Raw genomic sequence first — 10,824 nt, 5'->3', positions numbered from 1 at the left:
ATGAGTGTCTTTCAAGTTTGTTCAAATAAAAGCCCTGGGGTTTAAACTGGCCCCGATCCGGGGGCCTTGATACAGGTGAGCGACCTCAGGGCCATCATGGCCCTCTTGTTTTTTGTAGGAATTAAATTGACTTTGCAAAAACATGGACAATATGATATAGAAATTTTTTTTTCTCATCTTTGTTAATATTTATCAATTAAGTCAGAATTAAATTGGTAAAAAAAGGCACCAACCTGGTTGACAGACTTAGTATGATTTGCTGAACTAAATTTGCACTTGAGCAATAGATACATGTTTTTGTTGGGTTTTTCTTTTGTTTTAAATCTAAGACATAGTTTAGAAGATAAGTAGATGTTTGAAGTTAGTTGGATTTATAGAGCTAGAACTTTAAGTAAGGTTAAACGACTTTTTTACTGAATTAACATTCCATTTAGGCTAGCCAAGTTAGTATTGAATTGTAAATGTCAGCTAGTGATGTTTAACATTCTGACATCGGATTCTTATTTACCAATATTTTCATATTTTCCAGAACATTTTTTATATGATTATGGTCTATTTTTTGCAATGGACTACTTCTGGTTTACAATAGGACCTGTTCATTATCACTTTAGGAGATTTTGGAATCAAATTGCTAAAATAAGGAGTTGAAAGTATAGAGCTCAGTTAGATTACATGGAATGAAGTCCGGGTTGTCCCTAGGCAAGTTATTTTTGCCGTCAGTGGTTTAAAGAAAGGGAAGCCGGGCCAATTTAAAAAGGAAAGGAAAATCTGGTCTATTTGAAAAGGAGGGAAAATCGGGCCTATTTGAAATAAAATTGTGATAATAGATAGACTTAACACTTTGCATTGTCAAAAAACTAGGTTAAGCCTAAAAAAAATTCTGAAATACTGAACTTGAGTTTTTATGATAGTTTTCTTCTTTTTAGTGTGTTCTTTTTCTCTATTTTTCTTTTACAATTCTTGACGAAACTAATGTGGTGCACTTTGTATATATATATCATTATTATTATTATTATTTTCAATTAAATTTCAAACACTATTTAACTTGGCTATGAATTTATGTACATAAATTTGTTAAGGAATTTTTTTTCTCTCTAATTTTGTAAAAAATGATTGGTTTTTCTGTATTGCCCGATCAAACACATGTTTGATTTGATACTTCAAAAAGTGAAGGTGTGTAGTTAAATGTTGATGTGTAAAAGTGTTAAAGACACTCCCCAAGAACAAGTTAATTTTTTTTATCAGTTAATAATTTTTCTTTTATGTTTGAGCATAGTTTATCTTTAAACTTCAAATTAAAATAACTTAAAATTCAAAACTGAACAATTCCATTATACAAATTCAGCATTGGAAGGGGTTAGGTGTTACGAGAAATAACAGAGTTGCATTGAACCGTCACACTAATAGTTTGCTGTAAAACATGATACATTTACTGTTGTTTTTTTTTGTGTCTAAAAGTAGTTCTCAAAAATTAGAAACAGGAAAAAAATAGTCTTGGTTGGTCTGTAAGTAAAATGTTTGTGTCTTGATGTGGGTGTGGTACTGAGTGTGATTTACTTTGTTTGTTAAAATGTCCATGATCCTTCATTATGCAAAGGGAAAATGTTTGTTATTTTAGATGACTGGCGATCTGTAGTTGTTGTATGCAAGGAGATGTTTGAAAAAATGATCGGCGTGAAAGGCTTGAAAAGTCGTTGAGTTTTAAGTTACTATCTAGTCATGAGTTAACGACTGTGTAATTAGGTAGCGGGGATGATTTCTTTTATGAATGATGGAATGTCTTTAATGACTGTTGGAATTTCTCCGAGAAACATTGTCACCATAACCGATTTTTTATGCATTAATCATGATGTATTGAAAGATTGAGGAGAAAAAGTTATTTCTGTGTATATATTCTTTTTCAAAGCGTATTGATCAAAGAAATTTCTATCAAAGAATCTAAAAGTGTTTGAATTGGTTTTATTTTTCAAAGTAAACCAATTAATATCCTTCTTTTGGTACCATAATTGTTTTAAATGAGATTTTTCTTAGCATGGAAAGCTCAAAACTTTACTGAAGTCACAACCAGAATTGAGTAAGATGTAATGCTGGACCTTAAAGTACAGCATAGTGAAATAGCACTTTTTTTGAAAACAAAAAATGTATTTATTTGTTTGGGAAGCATTGACACTGGGTGGGGAAATGGATTTGGGGTCGGGGGGGGGGGTCCTTACTTCTTGGCATTATTAACAGCTGTAATCAATTAGTTATCAGTGTTAAAATACGTGTATGATCACAGTATAGTTAGTATCACAACATTTGTCATGAATGGATGCATGAATCATGAGTAAAATATTCATTAAGTATTTATTGTTTGTAATTGAGGTAGTGTGTATCTCTCTAGATAGATGATAGCCACTAGAGCATTGATTGAGATGATGTCATTGTTGAGATTGTGATGTCATTGTTGATACTGTGATGTCATTGCCAAGATGGTGACATCATTGTTGAGATTTTGGATGTCATGGTTGAGATTGTGACATCGCTGTCTGATTGTGACATCATTGTTGAAATATAACGTCATTGTGTAAATGTTTAGATTATGTTGAGAATGTCCCCGGACTGTTGTTGTTGTCATGGTGTTGAGGTCGTGTAAATGTATAGACAGCCCCCAAGGATTGACTGAGATCACACTCTTGTAGAGATGAGATCACATACATGTTGAGATTTGTATACATGAATGATGCTTGATCTTATACATGCAAATGTAGCAACATTTTGCTACATATATGATATCCAAACAATGTAAATATTATAATGTGAATAAAACTGCAAGTAAAATTTTGCAGCCTATGTACAGTACTGTTTTTGTGTTTTCATTATATTTTTTTTCTGTATGTGAACAGTACACATTTTATTTGTTTAAATGTTACGGACGTGTACTTTAATTGTTGATTCATTATGTGCTACAGGCATTTGTTTATTTTAGAAGTAATTTTTGACACTTGTAACAATGAGCTGTGTTTTTTATGTATGTAAAAAGAAAAATGTGTTGATATGTGGACAAATTCGATTGTCTTTTTATCGATTTTTAATGAAATTTAATACAAGAAGTTGCCACAAGTTATCTTCAGCATAGTTACATGTATTACCTTCCTGTATTTAAGAAAAACAGTTGCAAGAATTCTTCTCTTACATTATTTATAGATGTAATTTTTGTAATGACGACCTCCAAATTTGAAAGTTGAATTTCTAATTTTGGGACCATTCTTTTTTGCATTGATGATTTTCCGAAACCCTTGTAAATGTTCATGTACTAGTATATCTGAAGTGTAAAACATATATAATTTAGTTTTACTTTTTCATTACAAGCGTTTTCTTTTAAATTTATTAAAAAGAAAAATAAATTTCTTTATTAAATGAGCTTTTTTCCTTAAGGATTATTAATACATTTTATCATACACCATAATTTAAACATAAGGAATTCATTTATTGTGGGTTTTTTTTTTTCAGTAAGAAATGATTTTTGCAAAATTTAACATAGCACTGGGGTATTTTTTTATATTTTTTTTTATTATTATTTTTTTTGCTCTCTTTTCCTTATTCATCATCATAGTGTTTTTGAAGAATAATTGAGTCCCTATAATAAATTGTGTTAACTTTGTTTATATTAAACAAAATAGAGATGGTTTACAAGTCATTGTCATGGAATTGTTTTAGTAAAAACTAAAAACTTCCTTCACACTGTTTATTTACATACTTTAGTATCTCACTAAATTTTAACTCTTTTTGGAAAGTACAAATATATACCTTTTATGTATTTGTTATTTGTACTCCATTTCGATATATATTAGGAAAAAAATTACATGCTATTTGATGAAATGCTATTTCTTTTTTTAAGACTTGTGGCAAAGTTGAACACAGGCATTGTATTCTACTGATTTTAAAAAGTAATTTTATGAATTTTATCTAATAGTAAGTGTAATGTTATAGATACATGACGTAATAGTCACGTGTTACATAGGCAACACTGTATATGGACCCAAATTGTGATGATTCAGCCATAACAAGTGTCAAAAACAACAAAAAAAATAAATGGAGATATTTTTGTCCTAGTTTATGTTGTATTTTCTTACCGGCACTTGAGAAGTAAGTAGATATGTCCAGTAGGAAAAAAAAATATGACCAGTTCATAGTTTTTAAAAAAGTGTTATTTTGACAACATGTTTAAGGTCGCTTAACCAGCTGAATTTGCAGAATGCTTTGTGATGAAGTGGGTTATACTTTTCAAATTTTTTAAAGAGATTTCAGTAACAAAATACGAAAAAAGTGAGCCATCAACATACAAGAACCTGATGTTTCCGACTGGTTTGGAGCATATTATGAAGTTAAATGTGAATCATTTTTATGCTCCCTGAAGGGAGAGCATATAGTCGCCACCTTGTCCGTCCGTCCGTTGTCTTGTCTGGAGCGTAACTTTAAACCCTTGGAGATAATTTGTTTAAACTTCACACAGTGGTAGAGGGCATTGAGGCGGAGTGCAGTGTCAAAGAACAATGCTCTATTTTGCATTATAAGAGATATCAGCTTGTAACTTTGTAGGTAGATAGATCTCATTGGGTAGAATTGTAGTGCAAAAGATTCATAACTCTGTTTTGCCCCATTTTGGAATAATGTCCCCTTTTAGAAAAAACTTGTCCGGGACAAAACTCTAAAACTATAGGAGATATCAACATGAAACTTTGTAGGTAGATAGATAATAATGGGTAGATGTGCATTGCACAGAAACATAACTCTGCCTTGGCTTATTTTGGAGTTATTGCCCTTTGTTTATTTTTATATTTTAAACTTTGTCCGGGACATAACTCAGAAAGCATAAGAGGTATCAACAGAATCTTTGTAGGTAGATAGATTTTATTTATAAGAAGTTTGCAAAGAACAGTAACTTTGACTTGCCCAATTCTGGAACTATCGCACTTTGAACTTTGTCCAGGCACATAACTCTGAAACTACAAAATGTGTACTTTCCTGTGTCAAAAGCCTATTCGGGGAGCATCACCCGGTTCAAACCGGGCTCTTGTTTATTTCAGCAGGTTAAGGGTTATTAGAGCAAGTGTGAATGAATGACGATTTGTAAGGCCCAAGATCATGGTTTTAATTAAACTAGCTAATTATAATTAATACTGTTTGTTACACTGAACCTCAGTGTGAAAGAGTGGCAAATTTTCTGGTCCCTATACGTAACGGTGTACATAAAAGTGAAATGTTGTCTTTGGCCTGTTTGCCTACCAAGACACTATAAAGGCTTTTTTTCAATCTCGCCTTGAGTAAAACGGTAATATTTCTTGGAAAGATAGTTGTGAATTATTGATTGCAAGCAGAAATGGACAACCAAGCAATTCGCATGAGAGTTGATTTTTTTGCCCCTGTCATAAAATGGCTGTGGCATATAGCGTAATCCTGTTACGGCATTCAGTCATCATCAGTTTCCGTTCATCATATCTTGGTAACAGTCGCACACAATCAACTCAAATTTGACTATGGATACATCATGTGAATATGCAGGTCAAGTTCGAATTTGGTCTAGTCCGATGACTTTTGACAGAGTAATGTCCATTGAAGAAATTTTCAGTTTCCGTTCATTAGTTTTCCAACAGTTAATTGTACACATTCAACGGAAATTTGCCATATGGACACTGAAAAGGAATTTGGCCATAGTTCAATGATTTTTGGCAGTTATGCTCCTTTAACTTTGAAAAAAAAATCAGTTTCGTTCATTATCTCCTCAACAGTTGTACACCTTCAACTCAAATTTGACAAATACATCATAGGAATAAGCAGATCACTTTTTAATTTGGCCATGGTTCGATAATTTCGTTCTTGAACGTTGGAAAAAATAAAAAAATCAGTTTCCGCACTCTTACTTTTGTAAAAATGAATGTACAAGGTTGAAATCGCATGTGCAGTATAATTTAACCAGAAAATACAAGTAGAGTTTTAATTTGGTTTGGGTTCCAAGATTTTTTAGTTATCCTTGAATTTTGAAAAAATAAGAAATTTTCAGTTTCTCCTCTAGGAATTCCTCTTAATTCGTCAACTATTAATATATGGTCTAACTGAACATGTATCCAACTGAATATTTTCGGCATTACGAATAAACTCCTTGCATCTGAGTGAAGCAGAACTGACTGGTTTAGGAAAACAGTTTTAATTGATATTTGAGCGATTCATCAACCCTTTATGTTCAGTGATGTATACATCGCACCCTGGTGAAAGTGGGCATTTTAGGCTAAAAAACAGAGAAATCTCAAATAAATTACTTAAATTATCGTTATATCTATAACCATCGGGAAGGTGGACGGGGTTTGAAGCCACCCTTACCATAATTATCATGAATTTTATTAGACATTTGTCACAGCCGATTAATATGAACAGAGGAAAACCCTTTTGAGAGGCTTATAGTTGAATATAGCGATTTTTAACGTAAATGTCTCGATTCTAAAACCGTTCTGTTAGACTCCGTACCAATCTTAAAGACATTATTATATTGAAGAGAGCAAGAATAGAAAGGGAAAAAAACAGTATCCCTCAAAGCGCCACGCCCAAAACGACATACTTGGTTCACCACGAGCGGTGCACATTTTTATAGTACTTTGACAAAATTTAAACTGCTCCTCGTTCTTGTGAAATCAAAACTGCGTGCTGTGAACGTCGCTTGTGAACTGTCTTGTTTGTCTTTTTCTCATATTTTAATACATTTCTCCCTACTTTTTCCAGTGCAAGTACTTTGGGATAAATGAAATCATGATACACTGTCCTAGTCCTACGTTCACTTAACTTGCGAGAAAATAAATAAAATTGCATGTAACTGATTAAAAAGTACGTCTACCAAATAATGGGCAAATATGTACGCAGCCGATTTTGATTCTCTGTAATGAAGATGTACGGGGGTTATCCAAAAATTCTTGGACTTTTAAATATCTTTTGAACGTCAACGTGTATTGTAATGAAATTTTATCAGCATACATTGTAGAATATTATCAACACGTTTTGAAAGTTAACTGCGTCAATAACTAATGATTTTATATTGCTATTAAATAAGCACATACACGGCACCCGGCGCACGGCAGAAAAGCGCAGTTAGTCATCGTATATTTTTTTGCTAAAAACTACTTATTAACGTAGAAATCCCACTATACATCGCATGTTTCTTCTATGTCATTTAAGTAATTCTTTAACATTATGGACGTCATTTCCGTTAAATTTAGTTGAAATCGCCAGACGACGATATTGTTTACAACACGAAAATGACGGACACGCAGAAATTAGAAAATAGTGTTATCATAAAATTTTGTTGTAATTTGGGAATGGCACCATGGAAAAAAAACAGCAGGCGAACAGAGAAAACAAAATTTCACTATCATTAGTGTTTAATTGGCATAGAAATTTAGTGATGGACATTACTTTGTGAAGCAGTAATGGTTATTGACTGCGTAACGTTGAAGCACAAGTTGTAAGTTAAATACATTTTGTATTATGATGTTGACGTCAATAACGTTTTGGAGTGCGCCGCTGCCGCTGAAATGTGTTTATGTAAAATTAAATATTGTTGTAATATAAGAAGCTATTTGTTATTTATTTATCTCTGTCTTTGTCAAACCGCCATGATCAAAAAGTTCTTCTTCGATGCCGAATTGGACACATTGAAGTTACCCATTCTTATCTCCTCACGAATGACAGTGTCCCTTTCTGTGTAGCTTGCAATGAAAGTTTTACTGTCAATCATTTTCTTCTGGAATGTCATGATTTTTCACAGGCCCGTAATAGATTTTATAATGTAAATTCACTCGAAGAACTTTTTAATACAATTCCATCAAAAAAAAACACGGGCCTCACTCAGTTGTACGATCACTGAAATATGTATACAAAGATCTATAAGACAGATCGAACACGGGCCTCCTGCGGCATCTAGTCACACAGGACCACTGGAAAGTTCGGCAGAGTAGTAAATGACCACAGAAATTAAGTCTATTTATAGAATTTCTTTTTCTTTTCAGGATATAAATTTGAATTTCATACTGGCCTTCCCTCAAGTTAAGAAAATAGTCCACATTTAAATGCAACTGACAGAAGTGGAACGAGGATTATGATAACTAGAACTGTGTCCAAAGGACACGGGTGCCCCCACTGTGCAGATGTGCTCGTAAACAAGAGCATGCATATCTGTATGTAAGATTTTTATGTGGAACTTTTTAATAAAATCTGCCATCCGGTTTAAGAGGAGTTGCGTTCACAAAATTTCTATATGGTATATAGTGAAAAAGTCAACAAAGGGCCATAGTTCTGTTAAATTTGGTCGCAGCAAAAATCCTTCCTTTACTTCCAATTACACATTAAGGTTGTTCATCCCTGGAAGTTTAAGCAAAATCTGCCATCCGGTTTAAGAGGAGTTGCGTTCACAAAATTTCTATATTGTATATAGTGAAAAAATCAACAAAGGGCCATAATTCTGTTAAATTTGGTCGAGTTCCTGTTTTCAATTCCCCCCTTCTGTTTACACATGGTTTGGTTTTTGATCAATAACGTTTGGAATGCGCAGCTACTGAAATGCTTTTGTAAATTATTTTTTCACTATGAAGCTATTAAATCATGCGGTTTAGTCCACAATTCTTATATAACTACACTGCTTCCCCCATCCGAATACCAGACAGAATCTGTTACTGTCACCACGTGTCCATACTATATATGTAATTCCAGAATAAGATCTAATTGGTCAATCCATTTTTACTTTTTTGTCAACCATGAAGAACCAGTCCAGTAAAATAAATACAGATAAAAAGATTGTTTGTTTTTTTGAGTGAACAACTAGATCTAGAAAGATTTAAACAATTAAAATCTAACTCTATAATGCCATTTTCCATATTGCACGAGAAATAATGTAATATTTTACACGAGAAAACCAGAAAAAATTCATGTCATTGGATCGGATTCGTGTATTTTCGTCCATCGGCAATAACCGACCACTTATTACTTTTTTTATAATTAATCATTAATTAATATGTATGCCAATCAAACGTCATGACGTCAAAAATTACATCATCGATCTTTCCAAGAATTTTTTTCGCCATTTTTTACCAGTTCAACACAGACAAATCCCTACTCTAAGACATGGTAAGATTTGTTTATTACTAAATTACTGCTTTTAACTACGATTGTAAAGGGGGAGGCATACGTTTTGTGATTTTTAAAACTTTACTGTATTACTTGCTTTTTTATCGTGTATTTTAGCATGTACGTTATGTAGCTTATCATATGTCCTCTCGTCGAAAATATAGACTGTGCGTCCGCAACGTCCTTTTTAACCTTGTTAGAGAGTTGTCGGTCACTGCCGACATAAAATATCAAGTTCGGCAGTTACCGACCACTTTTGTCTTAAGCTAATATTTTACATCTTTTCTTTTATTTACAGAAGAAACGGCATTGAGGCTTAAACTTGTATTCGCCAGGCTTTTGCTAGCGTAAAATCCAAGGGCCATTTGATTGTCTAGAGGAAGTTGGCGGAGTTTGTTTATTCAATTCCCCTACTTTGACAATTATCGGACGGCAGTCCAGAATAAAGAGACCAGCCCAGCTACGGTTCTTAAATCTTTGTCAATTTTAATTCCTTGTGACTACTAACAGCAGAAGAACTTTATAAACTAAGTTCAGAAATACATTACGAATCATTACGTCCGTTGTCCCATCAAAAATTTAAACCAGAACTAATATTGGTAACTGTGTTTTTTTTTAAAAAGCCATCCAGTAAAATAAAGACAGATTGTTGTATATGTATTTTTTCAAAAACTAAAATCTAGAAAGTAAACAAAAATCTAATCTCAAAAAGTATACTTTAATTCCCATAATATTTATTTTATAACGGGTAGAAAAATTTGTGCATGGTGGTGTTTATTTGTCCTGACACAGTAACAGGTTATTTTTTTTTTATTAATGCATTTTAAATGAAATGATTCAAATAATCAAATACATATGTCTTCCGAACATTATACTAACAAATTACTCTTATAGACATCGTAACGTTTGTTAATTACTATTACGTTTTTAAATAGATTTAGGCGGGGATACTTTAATGGATTCATTTTTTTTTATTCTCTTTTTACATAATTAGCATGGTTACTTATTTATATTTATCATATTCTTTAAATATAGACTTTCCGCAGTCCTTAACAGATTCAGTAACAGCCGACAAAAATGTTCAATTTCAAAGTTACCGACACTTTTTCCAAGCTTAATTCATGTTTAATTTTGTTTTTATTTACAGGAATGTGAAATGGCAATGAGCTTCAAACGATGCCGTATAAATGCAGAAGCCTTCAGATGAAGTACCGGACTTCAAGAATCTTCTTAAAGATCCCCGAAGAATGTTCAACGGAGATGAAAGTGGTTTTCCTTTATGCTTGAAGACGGGTAAAGTTCTAGTAGAGATGTTACTTCTAGTAACAAACAGCAATTCACTGTAATGGTTTGCTTTAATGCGTTCGGGGATTATGTACCGCCATTAATTGTATATCCCGGTGAAAGGTTTCGAGACACGGATATGGAAGCTTTTCCTGCAGCTATCTATGGACATACCAGCAACGGCTGGATGGATAGCGAACTTTTTGTTGCTTTTTTGGAGCACTTTTCTAAGTATGTCGACAATGCAAATATAAAAAAGCCCGTGATGCTTTTTGTGGACGGACATACAACTCATGTGTCTGGTGCTGCAGCTACATGCTGTGCCAAAAATGGCATCATTCTTTACTGTCTATTACCTAACGCCACTCATGTTTTGCAGCCGTGTGATGT

Source organism: Ruditapes philippinarum, unplaced genomic scaffold (assembly GCF_026571515.1).
Source record: "Ruditapes philippinarum isolate M1 unplaced genomic scaffold, ASM2657151v2 ctg1099_1_1_1_1, whole genome shotgun sequence".
Lineage (NCBI taxonomy): Eukaryota > Metazoa > Mollusca > Bivalvia > Venerida > Veneridae > Ruditapes > Ruditapes philippinarum.
Note: the sequence above shows the minus strand (reverse complement) of the source record.